Here is a 21,504-nt window from a genome sequence, read left to right as displayed (position 1 = left end):
ACAAAACACTGACGAATTTTTTAAAATTGAAAAAAGGTTGACGACGCGCACAAATTAATATTTAAATGAAGCTCAATTGATTACAGTTGGTGTAAATCAGATATAGCCTACAAATCTAAGGTTATTTGATTATGATTTATACTCTTTGTCTGCAGCAATCTTCAACCTTTTTTCTATCACGCACCGGTTTTAAAATAAAAATAGCCTCGCGGACAGGCATTCCAAAAAACTAAGCTTGACATCTACTTATTTAGTTAGTTTATTTTTTTATACCGGTTTAAACATAGGCTACTTCAAGTTATGTTATAAGTATCTTGATTTTTAAGAGGACCTGAATAATTTACCGGTTGGTTGGTTTTGACTCTTTATCCTTGAACTGACAAAGCCTTGATACGTTAGTCCTGGTGGTTTCGCACAGGGCCTCCGAGAGAAACAGAACTGGTCGGGAAACAATACGAAAAATGAGACCCCAAAAAACAATTTCCAGCAAAAATAAAAGCAACAAATTTGTATCATGCAAGGTATCATATTTTTTATGCTGAACTTGACCTAATTTCCTCAGTGTGAACTTGAATTTCTATAAAGTTTAGAGTTTTTCAACCTATCGTTATAAAAAAAAACTTCTTTCAATATGAAAATCAATCAAAATCACTCAACTACACTTGCAGAAAAATTGCTATTGTTTCTCATTATTATGTCTACAAAAATTGTAGTAGGCCTATAGTCGTATGGTGTGAACATAGCATATATGCGGTGCATTTGACGCTTAAACCAATGTTTAAAAAATATCGTCACATGCGTGTAGGCTACTGCTCCATATCCAGTGTGAGCATTAAGGGTTGCTGACAGTACTCCATCCAAGTAGTGTTTGGCTAGTGCGGGCGTGTCTGCTGATGATCCTCTTATCTCTTACCCATTATCGTCTGTTTGTTGTGTAAAGTCATGTGGAGGAGCCGTTGTTTGGTTGGTGATAAAGTTTGCACCCCTTGACAAGTCGACGTGCCATGCCAGTATTGGTTCCAATCATGATTCGAATCGAGATTGTTGTATCTGATAATTTTAGTAGCCTACATGGCGGTTGGATGGCGCAACGGATAAGGCGTTGGCTTTCCAATTATGCAAACCTGGTACGACCCCCGGCTTCTGCTGGTTGTTGAAAACAAGGCCTAGTACAATGAGAACCTTATCTTCTCATACCCGACACTTGAATCAAGTATGGGATCCCCCCTTTATCTTTTTACATGGAGAAAATTTGTGAGCATACAATAGACTGCAGGCAATGAAAATAGCTCAACAAAGCGTTCATTCCACTCGGACCTGTAGCAATGCAAAGTTGTGAATCCCAGCATCAAATGCAACGTAGCCTACCATTTGGTGCACAACATGTACTGGCTGTTCAATCGGTTTGTAGTCATGGTTTACAAGCAATTCTTTACAAATTTTAGTGTGCTAAAACCACGTTTTCAACAGGCAACCGCTGGAGGTACTGGTATACTTAAAATATTCTCTAAGAAACAAAAATATTTGGAAAAGTGTTTCGAAAGTTGTGATAAATGTTTTCCTTGAGTAAAGATCATAGGTGATGAGTTCCGGTTTGCAGCTGAAGTTTGCTGTGTAGCTTTCTTTCAAAAGTACCAACTCATCCAAAATGTCATTATTGTTTAAAGTGCCTCTGACAGGTAAATAAATTCGCTAAATTTACCTAAGATACCAAAAAGATGACCCTAACAAACTTCCCTGACCAGCAAATCGTAAAAAATATCAACAGGCTACTAATTACACGCTTGCAAACTTTCGTTGACATCGGCGAATCTAGCACTCATTCAATTGCGAAAATAAAAACGGCAACATTGCTGTGACGTCACAGTAAGCGGGAAGGATACATTCTTTCTCTGTGATAACTTGGTAAAGTATGGTACGGCTACTGCAAAACGTGAATGTGTGGGGCTCTGTTGGTCTAAAGCATGTGCAAATTAAGAATTACCGAAATGAAAAAGTGAACTTATTATTACTATCAGGTTTCGATCAAATAGGTTGAGTTTACTTTTATCAAACAGCATCTCAATTCAATTGAAATTGCAGTTTCATAGGGCTACAATTTTCATACTTTTTTATTTGTCCTAATCTGGCTATAGCCATTTGCAGTGTAACAACAGTATCTCACAAACAGTACCTTTAATTTATGATTGAGGCAATGCCTACAAATTGCTGTTTATGTGACATTGTCAGTGACAAAGACCGTGTGCTTTCTTTTCCCACTTTCCCACAAAACAAGGTACTGAGAAGAAAATGGTCAAAGATTTCTTCAAGTATTCAAAGTGGGATGGGCCATACTAAACTAGTCGTATATGTTCACTTCACTGAAGATGATTTTGTTAATACCACTCAAGTAAAAATGCCTACATGCATGTGTTGGAGTGTATATTACAAGGTGATGCTCTCGGAAGTAACAATCGGATTGTGTTGCCGTCATGCATTGTTTGGCGAATCCGAAATTTTTCCAGATCCAGATGGCCGTTACACAGGATTTCAATGGCCAACTGAAGGCACATTATGAGAGAGAGAGAGAACTTTTATTTATTTTTGAATAGTGATGATGAATTAAATATGAATGATGATTCGCACGATTTCTTCATTTTTCACTTCAAATATATTTTAAATTTTGTAGGAACGTATCCAGTATAGCCTACAGTTTTACTAAACTGCAAAAAACAATAAATCTTCGAAAAAAGCAACCGCTTGTACCAACTCCGACCAAACTGGGATCCACCAATTACATCTAGGAAGCGTTTGTTTCATCCGTTGCTAACGACGTCCACTTAGGATGACGTAATACCACCAAAGTCGTCCCAGAGCAGTGAAATATGGAGTTTCGCCTGTGGTGGCGCTGCGGAGCAGTCGTTTGATTAAATTACGCCCTAACCCAGTGGTTCCCAACCGGGGAGGAATTCCTCCCTAGGGAGGAATTTCATGAGTTCAGGGGAGGAATTTCAGTTATTGCCCGTTCGTGTGCAAGAGCTACCTTTAATAAGTTAATAACTGTTTATTTGCTAATAAATTTCATACAAATATTACCCTAAAAGTGTTTCCAGAAAGCGCTATAATCCATTATTTTAGTGTAATTTTGCAAAAATTTTCCGGGGGAGCATGCCCCCGGACCCCCCTAGAATACTCGTGCCTTTGGCACGCTCTAACCCCCCACCAGTTTTATTGCTTCCCTTGCTCAACCCACCAGGATACGCCACTGCACATGAGGTAGCGATGTCTTTAATCAAACACTTTGTCGTTTTCTTTGATCCATCAAATATTTGGCCCCCCCAAAAAAACATTTCTAGCTACGCCACTGGCCAAACACCCCACTAAAAAACCTTCACATACCTTGGGTTCCGCTCGCGCAGAATGAGGATGATCGACACGATGGTTTTGAGAAGCCAAACCAAAAACTGGCTTATCCGGTAATTTTTATAGACCGCCGGCTGTGCGGTCCCTGATCCCGTTTTTACTTCCGATCGGAATGAGGAAGGAGTCTTAGAACCCTAACATAATGGTGTCTATTACAATCTGGGGGAATTGTAGAGAAACCATTTTAGTTAAAATTCTAGGGTTTCTAAAATTTAGGACTCCCTTTTTTGTTTTTAGTAATATGGGGAGGAATGAATAGTTCCAAAATAGGCAAAGGGAGGAACGCAACAAAAAAGGTTGGGAACCACTGCCCTAACCAGTCGAGCTACGAGGTTAAGATTAAAAAGTTCGCTAAGTGTAATTCCGCGCTAGGAAATGCTTTAAAAAGTTACTATACTTGGATCCAACCTGTCAGGGGCACTTTAAATTTGTTCTACATGGTTGCAATTACATATCAGACATACGATGAAGTTTCCATAGAAGTTTAAACTAATCGATGATGTGTTTGATTTTCTTGATGCATCTGTTACTAGACTATCAACAGCTAGCGAATCTTTTCCAACATAGCCTGCGATAGAATAAATTTAGTTTGTACGATTGAGCCGGTGAAGTAGTTTTATAGGAGAGTACCATTCCCAGAAAATCTTTTTCTTTTTAATTCTTAGTTCCCGCAACGAATTTAGCTTGCGAGGAGCCTACTCTTTCCAGCTTTCTCTAATTTTGTCAACATATCTTCCTGTAGCCTAATTTCATTCAATTCATCAGCTGATTGTCCATTGAACAGTCCTTTCGCTGTATGAAGAATTTAGTGGAGCGAATCTCGTTTAGGAATGTAACCACATAATGGCATACATTTTAACCCTATCTGTAGAGACACATGATTGTATGAGGACGCCCCACGCTTGTAGTGAAATATTTCACAGGAGGAAAAACGCTAGAAATGTGAATTTTCTTGACTTTTTGTGTTTGTTCTTTGCGAATCTCAAGCACTTTATTTCAATAAATTTGTTAGGTAAAAATTTAATTTCTATACGTACAATACACAATACACATGGCTATTATCTTGTAAAATATTTTGGCTCTGTCACTTTCATAGCTCCCGTTATTAGCGATTAATTAGCACAGGGCTAAGATAACCAGTGACGTATTTTCCGCGTACGAAAATAGCTCGAACTAAGATAGGGTTAAACTGTGGACTGCAAGTAGGCTGCATACATAACGGAACAGCTTTCTTTAAAAGTTCATATCTGGCCAGTTACAATTGAAAATGACACAAGCTTACATTCGATCAATTACTCCAAAATTGATATGACATCTGGACAACACTGTACAATCATTACACTGTATGAATAGAAAATATGCAGAAAGGGTTTACTTCCTTTAATCTTGCTTGGAAATCTTTCACCTTTCCAGACATGTTGGATTAATATGCATGGCCAACGCGGTGTTTGAAGTCAAGGTTCAGCTGGTAAAGTAAGAATAGTAGCCTAAGCTACACGCTTAGCCAACGCAGCACCAGTTTTCGAATTAAAACAACAAAAATCGTTCAGTGGTATAGAAATTAGTAGCCTCAATAGCAGCAGATTTTACGTATTGAAGCAGTTGAACATAGCCTGCATTATTACGACAACGATTTGTTCCAGATGAGAAGCAAATGAAGCAGCATCTACAGTAGGCTACAATGATGGAAAAATACTTGAAACTATACATTTCATTCAAATATTTGTTCATTTTTAAGTTGGTACATTTTATTTTAGTAGCAAACGTAAGCCCCCTTCAAAAGTAAAAAACTACTCGTTTTTACTTTGCAATGTTATGCTAGGGGGGAAAGTTGCCCCACTTCCCCCCTCTCGGAGCCCCTCGTTTTGCATACCTGTAGAGGCTCTTGACGCAGGGCCGGTTACCAAGATTGGAGTGAAGTTTTCTGATTGTTGAAGTGTGGTTGCTGGGGAATTATTCCATTCACTAGGTGCCGCTGAATGGAGAGCAGTCCTTAGAACACTCCGAGACGAACCGCAGCTCCTTGTGATTTTGAGCCTGGCGCGTAACCTCTAAGCTAACGGGGCGGACTTGGCTGTACTATTCCTTCAATCCATTGCTGAAACCATGCTTTCCCAATTGTACAAGTAGTGAGGTAAATGACAGGAGATTTTTGCAGAAATGTAGAGACTTTATGTGTTTCTTAACTGTTTTGGGAAGCACGTGACTAAGCGCCCACTCCCTGGATCCGCCACTACTTTGATAGATATGCAGCAGGTCCAGGCCCGGATTTAGGGGGGAGCAGAAGGGGCAGTTGCCCCGGGCCTCCAGACTTTTGAAGGGCCCCCCTATGTAGAAAAATATGTGATTTTGTGTTATTTTTTTCCTTTTGGCCTTTAAAGTTTCTGCAAAATGCTGTGCAGTACTGGACTGATGCTACTGCAGACGTAGAGATGGTTTTTCGCGCCGTAGGCGCAAATTTTTTCTTGCACGGGGGCCCCCCGATCTAAAAGTGCCCCGGGCCACCCATCAGCTAAATCCGGCCCTGAGCAGGTCATAATAAGATTAATACGTATTAACTGTATGATTGCAGTTGGTTTCACAGTAATCAATTTATGTCATGACTGAGTACATACTACATACCTACAACCAACTCGCACTCTTGAAGGCCATTTTGATCGAGTGCTCTAGCGACCCGGTGGGTGGGGAACTCTGATCTGCATTGCATGCAAATTTGACCTATTTTTGTGCCACGTTTGGGTAGAGGCTTAATTTTTATGACAACTGAGCTCATAAAACAACTGGTAAAATTGGTAGCAATTATTGTTTTGAGAAATCAAATATCATTTAGTCATCACAACATAGCTGGTTGCTTTTCCTTAACTATCATTTCAGGCATTCTGCAATATACTGTAGTTTGAACTAAAGAGATTGGCTTCAAATAGACGATCACCGCTGACCTATCACGAAACAGTTCAGTCTGATTTTCTGACCATTCATGTCAGAACACATACATGTAAAATAGCCGAATAATCTAGCAATATAAATTGATGACTTATATAGGCTAATGTTTGCTATTAATTATTTTCAATGTAATGAATCAAAAAAAGTAGTTAAAAAAAGAAAATAACAAGTCGAACAAGAAATCAAGGGCTAAACCTTTAGATTTAATTCGCGTCTCATGTAAAGATGTAAAGTAGTTATGTCAAAATTAACACTACTCTAAGCTACATATAACGGCTAACACTAAATTAAGATGATCTAAACCGGGGCCTGTCCGCAAACGTCTTTCTCGCTTCAAGTAGAATAATTGCTTATAAGTCTATCTACCAGGTGGTCTATCTGATTGTGAACTTTTCATGGCTGTTTGACTACACTCAATTGGAACTTTTTTTAACACATTTCCGACAGAATTCATTCCATAATCACAATCTTATTTGATTCAATGTTACAATTCAATGCAATCAATTCACTCATTCAATCCTTAACTTTTTAGGAATTGCAATCTTTGCATTTCACCAAGTGACAGATGCTTCCGAGTCCAACGAAAACAGCTATTCAACAAATAGGTGAGCACCTTAGTGACCTTTATAGATGGCTATGGTGAGTGCTATTGTATGGGGTATTTCAATCTCGTGTGCAATGCGTTGATAACGGAAGCCAAAGTTTTCCATTGGAATCTACTGAATACAAAATCTCATTACAGAAAACGACAAATATCTTTTTTTTTTTAACATATAAAATTTTGTGTGCATTTATACAACAAGCAATTTGACTAGAATACCGTAAAGTTCGTTGGTGCTTCTTGCCTATATATTTTTATTTGGTTTGTAATATTGAAAGACAACGAAGCAATTTCTCTCTCTCAGTCTTTCATCTATGAAGACAGGGCCGTGTTAACGGCCGGGGGGGACACGGCTGTTCAGGGGCCCTTTTATTTCAGTCCGTTCAATGTTTTTTGACTGTAAAAAAGAAAATCTGCAACAGAAGATGATAATAATAATAGTAATCAATAACTTAAATCATGCAAGGCGTATTTACTGCTTTTCAAACCCCTGGATGAGGGTCCACCTCCGATTACTCATATTTATCACATGTAGCGTTTTTCGGGTTGTAATTTTACATATTGGCCAAGATTTGATATGTACCGGTATTGTTTTTTCAATTTTACAAAAAATGTTTCACTTGCTTTGCTCGCTGAACCACATTTTATTCACCTAACCAGCGACCTTGGGCATACAGAGTTTCAAAAGTGGATTAAGGGATTAAAATGTCTTTTATGTCAAGCAAAAACTTACTGAGTAGACTGTTGTAATATTCTGAAGTAAACACTGCCCACTCAAACAGCCTAGTTAGTTAATATTCAAGTGCCGTGAAAATATTATTGGTAAAGCGAAAATGAAAACAGCTCAGGTAGATATTCGAAGTTCTAGTTTGTTGAAAGGCTCTACCATATACTAGGCTATACAAATTTTCAGGAAATTACTCATTGAAATCTTTCTATGATAATGAATGAAGTTTTTTTGAAATAGGAGGCCAATATAAAACCAAACTTTCTACCCAAATCCAAGTTTAATTTGATGAATTATGTAAAGCGATCTATGGTTACAGCTATGGTTAGCCTACATACAAATTGAGAATCTCGATAAAGAAGAAAACATTATTTGCTCAAAAATACTTAAAAAGTGATCCAAACAAGATCATACTTTTCAAATTTTTCTTGAGGCAAATTTCATATACTCTTTGCTGGAATGATGAATGTAAATTCTTTACCAACATTGAAGGAGTTTGCGCCATAATATTACGATTTTCCCTACTTTTAAGAGTCGTCACTAAACATAAGGACCCACTAGTGGATTTGGGGGAGGGCAAGATGGTGCTCACACGACCTTGCATGAAGTGTGTTACTTTTAGGAGGCATATAAGCTTATTGGCCTACGTCACCGAGAAATTGACATAACTTTTGCATCTTTATTATTATGACGCAATATTAGCCTACTAGCCAAAAACTAACCCCACAAAATGAAGGAATCTTTCATCGGTTGCATAGTTTCATGACTCTTCATCCTCACTCGAAAACATTTCGCTAGTCGGACCACTCGGCATGCGACAACTCAGCATGTAGCCTACATTTCAGCTATTGCCCAAGTCAGCAAATGAAATTTTCGTCTAGTATGGAAATTGCTTGGTCATCGCTTGCGAGACTGCTAAATTTTTTATGTAGTCTATGCTTTGTTTTTGTATTCAAAAAAAATAAATGACTGACTTTAACAACCTTTCATTGCAAATGATTTATTTGTGATGAAACTTAAGTCACTAAAAAATTAGAACGATTGTGTTGTTCTACAACCGCAACACTACATATTAGGATAGTTCCAAGACGGACTATATAGTCCGTCTTGGATAGTTCTAAAACTTCGAATTTGTGTTGTTTGAATTAAATGGAACGAAACTCGTACAAGAATAATCTAGCAATATAAATTAATGACTTATATAGGCTAATGTTTGCTATTAATTATTTTCAATGTAATGAATCAAAAAAAAGTAGTTAAAAAAAGAAAATAACAAGTTGAACAAGAAATCAAGGGCTAAACCTTTAGCTTTAATCCGCGTCTCATGTAAAGATGTAAAGTAGTTATGTCAAGATTAACACTACTCTGAGCTACATATAACGGCTAACACTAAATTAAGATGATCTAAACCGGGGTCTGTCCGCAAACGTCTTTCTCGCTTCAAGTAGAATAATTGCTTATGAGTCTATCTACCAGGTGGCCTATCTGATGGTGAACTTTTCATGGCTGTTTGACTACACTCAATTGGAACTTACAGAAAACGACAAATATCTTTTTTTTTTTAACATATAAAATTTTGTGTGCATTTATACAACAAGCAATTTGACTAGAATACCGTAAAGTTCGTTGGTGCTTCTTGCCTATATATTTTTATTTGGTTTGTAATATTGAAAGACAACGAAGCAATTTCTCTCTCTCAGTCTTTCATCTATGAAGACAGGGCCGTGTTAACGGCCGGGGGGGACACGGCTGTTCAGGGGCCCTTTTATTTCAGTCCGTTCAATGTTTTTTGACTGTAAAAAAGAAAATCTGCAACAGAAGATGATAATAATAATAGTAATCAATAACTTAAATCATGCAAGGCGTATTTACTGCTTTTCAAACCCCTGGATGAGGGTCCACCTCCGATTACTCATATTTATCACATGTAGCGTTTTTCGGGTTGTAATTTTACATATTGGCCAAGATTTGATATGTACCGGTATTGTTTTTTCAATTTTACAAAAAATGTTTCACTTGCTTTGCTCGCTGAACCACATTTTATTCACCTAACCAGCGACCTTGGGCATACAGAGTTTCAAAAGTGGATTAAGGGATTAAAATGTCTTTTATGTCAAGCAAAAACTTACTGAGTAGACTGTTGTAATATTCTGAAGTAAACACTGCCCACTCAAACAGCCTAGTTAGTTAATATTCAAGTGCCGTGAAAATATTATTGGTAAAGCGAAAATGAAAACAGCTCAGGTAGATATTCGAAGTTCTAGTTTGTTGAAAGGCTCTACCATATACTAGGCTATACAAATTTTCAGGAAATTACTCATTGAAATCTTTCTATGATAATGAATGAAGTTTTTTTGAAATAGGAGGCCAATATAAAACCAAACTTTCTACCCAAATCCAAGTTTAATTTGATGAATTATGTAAAGCGATCTATGGTTACAGCTATGGTTAGCCTACATACAAATTGAGAATCTCGATAAAGAAGAAAACATTATTTGCTCAAAAATACTTAAAAAGTGATCCAAACAAGATCATACTTTTCAAATTTTTCTTGAGGCAAATTTCATATACTCTTTGCTGGAATGATGAATGTAAATTCTTTACCAACATTGAATGAGTTTGCGCCATAATATTACGATTTTCCCTACTTTTAAGAGTCGTCACTAAACATAAGGACCCACTAGTGGATTTGGGGGAGGGCAAGATGGTGCTCACACGACCTTGCATGAAGTGTGTTACTTTTAGGAGGCATATAAGCTTATTGGCCTACGTCACCGAGAAATTGACTTAACTTTTGCATCTTTATTATTATGACGCAATATTAGCCTACTAGCCAAAAACTAACCCCACAAAATGAAGGAATCTTTCATCGGTTGCATAGTTTCATGACTCTTCATCCTCACTCGAAAACATTTCGCTAGTCGGACCACTCGGCATGCGACAACTCAGCATGTAGCCTACATTTCAGCTATTGCCCAAGTCAGCAAATGAAATTTTCGTCTAGTATGGAAATTGCTTGGTCATCGCTTGCGAGACTGCTAAATTTTTTATGTAGGCTATGCTTTGTTTTTGTATTCAAAAAAAATAAATGACTGACTTTAACAACCTTTCATTGCAAATGATTTATTTGTGATGTAACTTAAGTCACTAAAAAATTAGAACGATTGTGTTGTTCTACAACCGCAACACTACATATTAGGATAGTTCCAAGACGGACTATATAGTCCGTCTTGGATAGTTCTAAAACTTCGAATTTGTGTTGTTTGAATTAAATGGAACGAAACTCGTACAAGAATAATCTAGCAATATAAATTAATGACTTATAAAAGCATTAGGCCCAGATGAAATAAGCACCGAAATGATAAAAGTACTAGATGACATTGGCATTGACGTACTCCACGCACTCTTCAACAAAATATATGACACCGGTGAAATTCCAACTGATATGACAAAATCTATTTTCATTACAATCCCGAAGAAACCAGGCACAAGAGAATGCGAAGAACATAGCACAATTAGTTTGATGTCCCATATTATTAAACTGCTGCTGAGAGTCATCATGAACAGAGTTAGAAACAAATTACACCCAGAAATAAACGAATGCCAATATGGGTTTATGCCTGATAAAGGAACAAGGAATGCGGTCTTCATTCTGAAAAACCTCGCTCAAAGATCAATCGAAATGCAAAAAGACCTGTACTTGTGCTTCATCGACTATAAAAAAGCTTTTGATAGAGTTCAACACAATGAAATGTTATGCATGCTCGACAGAATTGGAATAGACGACAAAGATCTAAGAATCATTCAAAATTTATATTACGAACAATCAGCTGCTATCAGGATAAATGATGACTGCAGTGACTACACGCCCATTCAGAAAGGAGTAAGACAAGGTTGTGTGCTATCACCTGACCTTTTCTCATTATACAGCGAAATAATTTTAAGACATATTGAAGATGAAAGAGGTATTAATATTGGAGGAAACAACATTAACCACATACGATATGCTGATGACACCGTTTTGATAGCCGACTCGGACGTAAAACTGCAGAACATATTAGATATTGTGTGTACGATAAGCAAGATATTTGGCATGGAATTAAATAAAAAGAAAACAGAAACAATGGTCATAACAAAGAAAAAAGCAACCGAAACTCCTATTTGTAATTTATCAGTTAATGGAACAATTCTTAAACAGGTCCAAAAATTCAAATACCTTGGTACTATGGTGAATTGGGATGCAAGAGACGAAACAGAGCTCAACATAAGAACAGCCCAAGCAAAAGCAAGCTTCCAACAAATGAAACCAATTCTTTGCAATAAAAATATCTCTTTCAAAACAAGATCTAGAGTTTTAAAATGCTATATTTATCCTGTTTTTCATTACAACTCTGAAACTTGGAATATTTCTACAAAAATGGCAGAGAAGATTAATGCTTTTGAAATGTGGTGCTTCCGTAGAATGCAACGCATTTCATGGCTGGCAAAGAAAACAAATAAAGAAATTCTACACCAAGTGAACCAAACCAGAACTCTGTTAAAAAGTATGAAAACCAGACAATATAAATTTCTCGGCCATGTAATAAGAAAGCAAAAACTGGAGCATCTCTCTATAACTGGTAAAATTTTTGGAAAGCGGGCACCTGGCAGACAAAGACAAACACATCTGGAACAATTTAACGACAAAACAGAAACAATTATCCATGCAACATATAACAGGAACATTTGGTCTAATTATTTATCTGAGGCCGTCGATGCCTGGTTCAGGCAAGGCAATTGAAGAAGATAGGCTAATGTTTGCTATTAATTATTTTCAATGTAATGAATCAAAAAAAAGTAGTTAAAAAAAGCAAATAACAGGTCGAACAAGAAATCAAGGGCTAAACCTTTAGATTTAATCCGCGTCTCATGTAAAGATGTAAAGTAGTTATGTCAAAATTAACACTACTCTAAGCTACATATAACGGCTAACACTAAATTAAGATGATCTAAACCGGGGTCTGTCCGCAAACGTCTTTCTCGCTTCAAGTAGAATAATTGCTTATGAGTCTATCTACCAGGTGGCCTATCTGATTGTGAACTTTTCATGGCTGTTTGACTACACTCAATTGGAACTTTTTTTAACACATTTCCGACAGAATTCATTCCATCATCACAATCTTATTTGATTCAATGTTACAATTCAATGCAATCAATTCACTCATTCAATCCTTAACTTTTTAGGAATTGCAATCTTTGCATTTCACCAAGTGACAGATGCTTCCGAGTCCAACGAAAACAGCTATTCAACAAATAGGTGAGCACCTTAGTGACCTTTATAGATGGCTATGGTGAGTGCTATAATTGTATCGGGTATTTCAATCTCGTGTGCAAATGCGTTGATAACGGAAGCCAAAGTTTTCCATTGGAATCTACTGAATACAAAATCTCATTACAGAAAACGACAAATATCTTATTTTTTTTAACATATAAAATTTTGTGTGCATTTATACAACAAGCAATTTGACTAGAATACCGTAAAGTTCGTTGGTGCTTCTTGCCTATATATTTTTATTTGGTTTGTAATATTGAAAGACAACGAAGCAATTTCTCTCTCTCAGTCTTTCATCTATGAAGACAGGGCCGTGTTAACGGCCGGGGGGGACACGGCTGTTCAAGGGCCCTTTTATTTCAGTCCGTTCAATGTTTTTTGACTGTAAAAAAGAAAATCTGCAACAGAAGATGATAATAACACTGGTCTACAAATTTCAACTTTTTTTTTCAGGTTTGGGTTTTGACAACTGATTTTGGCTAACTTTGGGGCGCTGAATCCGAAAATGAACTCAGATTTTCTCTATCACATCAAGTTTTCTTTCTATCGTTGCCATTATTAATGAAATTGACCAATTTTTACCCTTTTTAGTGCAGTAAAATGTCAAATATAATTATTTTCTGACAGCTATAAACTTTCAAACATAGAGATATTTTTACACTAAATTCATAAATTGGTTCAGATTTCCTTTAAAATAAAAAAAATTCCTGTTATGATAATAATCGTAATAGGACATAGTGGAGATTGGTAGCGTTGAGTTTTTCCATGCTGGCTTGAACTCCCTGTCTTGGCTTCTCAGGCGTTATCTGTGGGTCAGCTGCTATCTCTGTGCAGCAGGGTTACCAGATGTAAATTTGGCAAGGAGCCAACTGCACGTTCAAAAAGAGCCAAAAAAGAGCCAACTTTTTAAACAAGGGGCCAATTTCGTTTATTGCAACAATATAGAAGGGCTTCTTCTAGAAATGGGATTACCACAGTATGATGCAGACGAATGGAGACTTTTCATTGATAGCTCCAAATGAAGTTTGAAGTGTGTTCTACTTCACAATGGTAACGTGTACGGTTCTATTCCGATAGGACATTCGGTGACAATGAAAGAAGAGTATCAGAACATCAAAACCGTTCTTGAAAAGTTAAAGTACCATGAGCATGGTTGGCTCATCTGTGTAGATTTAAAAATGGTGAACTTTTTGCTGGGGCAACAAAGTGGCTACACCAAATACCCATGTTTCCTATGCTACTGGGACAGCAGGGCCAAGGATCAGCACTGGAACAAAGAAAAGTGGGCTCCAAGGCTCACCTTGACACCTGGAGACAAAAATATCATACGTGATCAGTTAGTTGATATCAAAAAGATCCTCTTGCCTCCTCTTCACATCAAATTTGGTCTCATGAAACAATATGTAAAAGCTTTGGATCATGAAGGAGAGTGTTTTAAGTATATATGTTATGCTTTTCCTGGTCTCAGTGAAGAGAAAAAAAGAGCTGGGATTTTCAATGGACCACAAATCAGGCAATTGTTAAAGGATGAAAATTTTGTAAAATCAATGTTGCCATTCGAGGCTAGAGCTTGGAATGCTTTCGGTGCTGTTGTGAGAAATTTTTTGTGAAACAGAAAAGCAGAAAATTATAAAGATCTTTTAAGGGAGCTACTGCTTAGTTTTGAAGATTTGGGATGCAGGATGAGCATCAAAGTTCACTATTTGAAAAGCCATGCGGATGAATTTCCAGAAAACCTTGAGAAAGTTAGTGAAGAACAGAGTGAACGTTTCCACCAGGATATTAAAATTATGCAGGAACGTTATGAAGGTCGGTGGGATTGTCATGATGGCCGACTATTGTTGTAGTTTTAAAAGAGAAATTCCAGATGCTGCTCATAAAAGAAAGTCCCTCAAAAGAGCCTTTTTAAGCTTATAAGTGAAGAGTTCATATTTATGAAAGCTCTTTTTTTGACTGTTTCTGAACTCGCCCTGCCCAAGTCCCTTTGAGTCAATCTTTATTTTGGCACTTTGCTATTTCTGTGTGTGTCTTCAGAATTTCTGCACTCCATTGGAATGTTTATGTGCATATTGTGTGAACTGTAGGCTATAATTCAGAAAATACCTTGTCACTGTCCTATCGACATGTTCGTCAGCATAATGTAGCGTTTGATGTTATTATGGTTGCTCTTTTGCATGCCTATTTTTTATTCCAAGGCATGAAATTTTAATAAAGACAACGCAAATTTGTGTGAATATGATATAGAATGCTTGTTTGTTAATCAAAGCTAGATTATTGCAGGTAAAACAGTGTTTATTGCATCAGAATTCCTTGTTTTGACAACAGAGGGGGGGCAAAAATTGATTTTTTTCAAAAATTAGGGATATTTCATATCTCAAAAACGTGATGTGATAGAGAAAATCTGAGTTCATTTTCGGATTCAGCGCCCCAAAATTAGCTAAAATCAGTTGTTAAAACCCAAACCTGAAATTTTGTGTAGACCAGTGTAATAATAGTAATCAATAACTTAAATCATGCAAGGCGTATTTACTGCTTTTCAAACCCCTGGATGAGGGTCCACCTCCGATTACTCATATTTATCACATGTAGCGTTTTTCGGGTTGTAATTTTACATATTGGCCAAGATTTGATATGTACCGGTATTGTTTTTTCAATTTTACAAAAAAAAATTTCACTTGCTTTGCTCGCTGAACCACATTTTATTCACCTAACCAGTGACCTTGGGCATACAGAGTTTCAAAAGTGGATTAAGGGATTAAAATGTCTTTTATGTCAAGCAAAAACTTACTGAGTAGACTGTTGTAATATTCTGAAGTAAACACTGCCCACTCAAACAGCCTAGTTAGTTAATATTCAAGTGCCGTGAAAATATTATTGGTAAAGCGAAAATGAAAACAGCTCAGGTAGATTTTCGAAGTTCTAGTTTGTTGAAAGGCTCTACCATATACTAGGCTATACAAATTTTCAGGAAATTACTCATTGAAATCTTTCTATGATAGTGAATGAATTTTTTTTGAAATGGGAGGCCAACATAAATATAAAACCAAACTTTCTACCCAAATCCAAATTTAATTTGATGAATTATGTAAAGCGATCTATGGTTACAGGTATGGTTAGCCTACATACAAATTGAGAATCTCGATAAAGAAGAAAACATTATTTGCTCAAAAATACTTAAAAAGTGATCCAAACAAGATCATACTTTTCAAAATTTTCTTGAGGCAAACTTCACATACTCTTTGCTGGAATGATGAATGTAAATTCTTTACCAACATTGAAGGAGTTTGCGCCATAATATTACGATTTTTTCCTACTTTTAAGAGTCGTCACTATACATAAGGACCCACTGGTGGATTTGGGAGAGAGCAAGATGGTGCTCACACGACCTTGCATGAAGTGTGTTACTTTTAGGAGGCATATAAGCTTATTGGCTTACGTCACCGAGAAATTGACATAACTTTTGCATCTTTATTATTATGACGCAATATTAGCCTACTAGCCAAAAACTAACCCCACAAAATGAAGGAATCTTTCATCGGTTGCATAGTTTCATGACTCTTCATCCTCACTCGAAAACATTTCGCTAGTCGGACCACTCGGCATGCGACAACTCAGCATGTAGCCTACATTTCAGCTATTGCCCAAGTCAGCAAATGAAATTTTCGTCTAGTATGGAAATTGCTTGGTCATCGCTTGCGAGACTGCTAAATTTTTTATGTAGGCTATGCTTTGTTTTTGTATTCAAAAAAAATAAATGACTGACTTTAACAACCTTTCATTGCAAATGATTTATTTGTGATGTTACTTAAGTCACTAAAAAATTAGAACGATTGCGTTGTTCTACAACCGCAACACTACATATTAGGATAGTTCCAAGACGGACTATATAGTCCGTCTTGGATAGTTCTAAAACTTCGAATTTGTGTTGTTTGTATTAAATGGAACGAAACTCGTACAAGAACATTAATTAAAAACGACATAGAGGCAAAATATGGCGACAGGCTTTTACGTCAATCTTTCGCAATATGTTCGAATATGTTTGTTTGGATGCTTGCATAGTAAGCCTAATGTGTTAACTATTCTCGGAAGTGCATTGCCTAAAATCAGATTGTAGCGTATTTTCTGACGTCAAAGACTTTCATGTGTTCCGTTTTCGTTTTGAGCTGACGACGAAACGAAACTGCTTAGAAAAAAACAAAATTTTTCACTAAATAGTTTGATATGAATTAAAACTGCTCTGAGCTCTGGGCATACAGGCAAATGTTAAAAATTTCATGGAAACAAATGATCACTAACGATGAAGTATTATCCAAATTCAATTCAAGCAAAATTCGCTTAAAATTAGTCAAAAGAAGAAAATCGAAGTATTTCGGACACACAATAGGGCAAAACTCGTTACAAAGATCATCAATAGAAGGGAAGATAAACGGTAAAAGAAACAAAGGCAGACCAAGAATGATTTGGACATCAAACATCACTACATGGACAAAATTAACTTATGAAAGTGCAGTACGAACAGCTCATGGTCGAGAACAATGACGTATTGTATCCAACACTCAATACGAGGAAGGAACGTAATGATGATGATGAAGTAAAACCAAGAAAGAAGTTTCAGCGTCGAAATCAAGTGAAGTGATTTAAAATTTCAAATAAAGAGATGCCTTCAACTTCTCCACACATAAAGAAAAAAATGTGATATTTGATTGACTGAATATTTATCCTCCGACTAGGAAAGCTTCTTGCAGAGCTTAATCCTGGTAGTTTCGCATACTTATAGAGGCTTTGAATCACTGACGCAGGCCCGGTCACTGAGATTGGCAGAGTAAAGTTTTAAATTGTTGAAGTGTTGTTGCCGAGAATTATTCCATCCATTACCTTCAGCTGAATGGAAAGCATTCCTTAACGTGCGTTGCTCAAGCGCACACAACGAAAATGCGAGATTCGAAGTCACGCACTACCCAATTGAGCTATCGGGGTTATATTTCACACAATCATTCGATGTGAACTTCTAATTCCAATAAAATGCATTGACATTTTTGTTACTTCCACAAGCCCAAGAATATTGTTATTATTCCACTTTCCAAGCTCAATCGTTTTGCGCAGAAACGAAGCAAGGCGTTTTAAAAGATGGTACTGTGCTGGACAGTGCTATCTTTATAGATGTGACGGACAGTGCTACCGATACTGTATTTCGGATTAACTGTTGATTTTTATTTTTATGTTTGATTTAAGTCGCAATGTATTACATTAATATTTAGTTTAATTGTTATTGGAAAATTTATAATAGCATATTTTAATTTGGCAAAGTAGTTTAATTCCACAAGATTGAGAGCCCGGTTTTTTGTGAGATCTCTAAGAAGCTGATATCCGAAAAACAATTCTTAAGCACTGCGTAACTATTGATTGCAGCTGGTCATTGCAGGATGTGACATACAATACTTTGCACGTGGGCGTCATCTTGATGACTCTTTGTTTCTTCTTTTGTCCTGTCAGGTTGCTTGCACAACTTTTAGAGAATTACCGCTCATTTATGTATAGCCTACTGATCAGTTTTATCTTAAACGCAACCACTTTGCACAACAAACAAATCTTTTACATCGTTTATTCAGAATTAATTTTTATGATTATACTTAGACTTTATTGACATGACAAATAACTATATACAGTAATTTCTCTTCTCAATTTTACAATGAGATAACGGATTTATCATCCGCCATTTTTGGTATTCAGTCGCATAAATTGCTTTAGCACAGCAGATACTCCATCCTTAAGAAGGGGTAAGTGGGGAAAGAACCAATAATGAGGCGAAAGTATCTTCCGGTCACAGGAGCAGGAAACCGATTTGTCACGTGAGTATCTCCGCTTTCATCTGCAGGATCAGCTTCACAAGTCTTAAAAAACAACGTTCAGTGCAAATGGAAAGTTTCAATGTAACGACGCAGTTAATGAATTCATCACAAAATCCAAGTAAACACGCGCTACAGATTTATTTTGGTGAGGGTGTTAAAATCAAAAGATGAAAGGATGTGGTGGCACTGGCAAACATGATAATTAACGAATTTTAAATCCGTTACGAAATTTCACACATATTATATGAGAAGTAAACATATTTCAAATAGGTTCAACCAATGATATATTGAGAATAGTTATCATTTTGCATTGACGTTGCAAGGTAAGTTTTTGAAATTGCAAAATTATTGCGTCACCTATTAGTTTGATATTTTCTTACTTTGTTTTTGTTAAAATTACTACGATACCTTAAAAGTGCCATTGATCTTGAATTGCAGTCATGTTTCTGTATTAATTGTGCTAACCCTGGGCATGCGCGAACTGACAGTAGCCTACAGTTTGAAGAGTTTTCAAACTTTATCGTTAGAACATGGGAGGCTATTTTAATTAATAAACAAAGATATATTGGCAGAGGTGCATGTACTGTTATCTGGAATTTCAATCCTTCTCGTTGATAGTTTAAAGTATTTCTTGATGATGCAAAACACAACGCTTTAGTGAAAATTCGAAGTTAATGATTTCAACCATTTAACTGCCACTGTTTTCATTGTATTTTTTTAATTGAGCAATTCTTTGATTTTGAGCTGATGTATTTTGAGAAGGATAACTCTCAGAAGAAAAAAAACGCATGAAAGTTGTATATTTAACAGCCTTTTGATTTATGTTTTCAAATTTTGTATATTTTTTCTTGAAAGTGACTTAAAAATGACTGAAATTTCTAATAAACTACAAAAATTTTGCTTTTTTTATCTTTATTTTTTCTTTTCCGTTTGGACATCTGAAGTAAAACTTCAAACTGTGATAAATTTCACCGCCAGATGTCAGGCAAGTGTCAGTCTTTCCACACAAACGTTGCCACAATGATGCTGATGGGTTATGGGGAACAAGAACCGAATATAGCCTACTTCACATTGCAAAAAAATCCCTATAAAATTTGAAATACGCAGAAAAAATTCAAATACAAAGTTGGTAGTTTTGTTCAAATTTTAAAAAATGCAAGTCTTCCTCTTTCTAGTAAAGTAGGTCTAAGACACAAAACCAAGGCAGTTTGGTAAACGAAGAACAGAGTTATGATGGTTGCAAACAGTGTGTATTTTTTAGGTGGACGCTTGTGCTCTTTAAAAAGTCCGTGGTAGTTAAAGTGTTATCTTACTTTATCGCCTCCTGTGGAAGCTTGAATCACTTGCATTTGATCTGTCGAATTTCCATACGATATTTTAAATGTAGCTAGCCAGAAAGCACCATATCCTTGAGTTATTACTCCAACTACTCGAGTCGGGATCAAAAAATCCACTTGCAACCAAGCTCCAACATCTGCAAAACAAAACCTGTCGACAGGTCTCGTGGTTCAATCAGACGGTGCTTGCAGATTAGTTTGCAATAATTTGCAGCAGGTGTTTAGTTGCAGTATGACTGGCATCCCTTCTTATTAGATCTAATTATGTCTTCCTAGTTAAATCGTAGAACGTTGCTCATTGACTGTTTGACCACTCTTTAAGATATTTGACATAACTTTGTCTGATCAAGGTGTGGACCAGATAAAGTAGTTGTCTGGGACAGTAGGCTACATACAATTACAGCTGTACAGCAATACCACTGCTACAAATAACACCAATTTACGCATTTTAAACATGCTAATGATACTTCTTGTAAAAGCATTTAATGTTAGGCAAAATTATTTTAAATTACATTTGCACCTACATTTAAATATAACAACATAACATGAACATTGGACATATTCTTTCATATACATTTTGTCGAAGGCTATTCAGGTTTTTGCAAGGTTGTTGAAACATTTTGATTGTGCGCAGGAACCCAGATTTTGTGTCTGCTTTTTGACATCTTATTCATTGTAATGTTAAAAACTAACTATGCAAGGGCAAAGTATGAAAGTGCAACCGATGCCTTTCTGACCGTCGTACAGGACTCTTTTTACTAGACTGCGCAGCCGACAAACCGACATCCTACCTCCATATGTGGTGCACCGTGCACACAATGTACAATCCAGGTTACTTTTAACCATAGGTGTAGGAGCTGGGAGTGCAGGGGGTGCGATCGCACGCCCAAAGCTTTTGATTTGTCCAGAATTTGGGCAAAATTGTAGAAAATTCGGGAAGAAAATTTTTGGATGTTTTGTCGATTCATCAAAATTACATTTCATTTTAGCTTCTTGCTTTAAACAGCTCCAACAATGTATCCCAGAATCAACTTCTGAATGTCAGTGAGGCTGAGGAATGTATACTCGAGACTGTGGTAGAAGATTTAGGGTTAATGTTGTACTCTGTCAAATATTACGCTACCTGGGTACGAGTATAAATACGTTAACTCCATTACTTCTGCAGGTGGAGTTTTGATTTACGCACTAGACAAATATAATATCACACCCTTGAAACCTTTTGAAGTGCCTTGTGTTGACTGTGAAAGCTTATTTGTTAATATAAGTAACACCACAACAAGCGCTAACATGAAAATTGGCGTAGTATACCGTCACCCAAACACCAATATCCAACG

This window comes from Aplidium turbinatum, chromosome 5, assembly GCF_918807975.1.
Source record: "Aplidium turbinatum chromosome 5, kaAplTurb1.1, whole genome shotgun sequence".
In the NCBI taxonomy this organism is placed as follows: Eukaryota; Metazoa; Chordata; class Ascidiacea; order Aplousobranchia; family Polyclinidae; genus Aplidium; species Aplidium turbinatum.
The sequence above is the reverse complement of the archived record's forward strand: the minus strand, read 5'-3'. Positions refer to the sequence as shown.